The sequence below is a fragment of the Sinocyclocheilus anshuiensis genome, unplaced genomic scaffold (genome assembly GCF_001515605.1).
Source record: "Sinocyclocheilus anshuiensis isolate Anshui unplaced genomic scaffold, SAMN03320099.WGS_v1.1 scaffold3790, whole genome shotgun sequence".
Taxonomy (NCBI): Eukaryota; Metazoa; Chordata; class Actinopteri; order Cypriniformes; family Cyprinidae; genus Sinocyclocheilus; species Sinocyclocheilus anshuiensis.
The window spans coordinates 34,761-35,774 of record NW_015552837.1 but is presented as its reverse complement, the minus strand read 5'-3'; positions in this window follow the sequence as shown (position 1 = coordinate 35,774).

Below are 1,014 nucleotides of genomic sequence, written 5' to 3'. Positions count from 1 at the left end.
GTTCGATGTCAGAGCATCCCCTTCCAGCGGGGAGTGAGACAGGGAGAAGAACATCGGGCAGTGCGCATTCTCGCTCGTGGCAAACAGATCAACCTCCGCTCTCCCGTAGCAGGGTCCAAATCATCCGAACCGACTCGGGGTTCAACCTCCACTCTCCTTGAGGAATCCCCTTCCTCGAAAGTATGTCTGCCCCACGGTTCAGGAGACCGGGATGTGCGCTGCTCTGATGGAGAGAAAGTGACAGTCCGCCCATAACATGAGATTCGCTGCTTGCTTGTACAAAGCCCTGGAACGTACGCCTCCTTGGTGATTTATGTACGAGACCACAGACATGTTGTCGGTGCGAATCAGTACCTGTCACTGTTCCAGCTGCGGCCAAAAATCCTTTAGAGCTAAGAACACTGCTTCCAGCTCCAAGCGGTTTATGTGCCACCGGCTCTGGGGTTCTGACCACAGCCCCGAAGCTGGCATGCCCTCGCACACTGCTCCCCAGCCGCGAGTCGATGCGTCCGTCGTGACCACAACGCGCGACGTCACCAAGCCCAGGGGAACCCCCCGGCTGAAGAGATCTGGGTTGCGCCACGGCCTCAGAGCTTCGATGCAGCCGCGGGAGACCGCGATGCGCAAACGGCCCAAAGTCCACGCCGTCCAAGGGACTCGAGATTTCAACCATAATTGCAGAGGACGCATGTGTAATAAGCCCAGATGACATACCACTGCAGCAGATGCCATGAGTCCCAGCAGCCTCTGAAATTCCTTCAAGAGAACAGAGTTGCCCAGTCTGAAATGGCGCAGGGAAGACAAAATGGCCACCAAGTTCTCCCGAGAGAGGCGGGCTCGCATCTCCACTGAGTCGAAGCACACTCCCAAATACGTTATAGACTGACTCGGGGCGAGAATGCTCTTCTGCATGTTGACACATAGCCCTATAGGGACTCCAAGTGATGAAGCAGTGTGTCTATATGGCTGACTAGCGTGTCCCGGGACTGAGCTAAAATCAGCCAATCGTCCAGA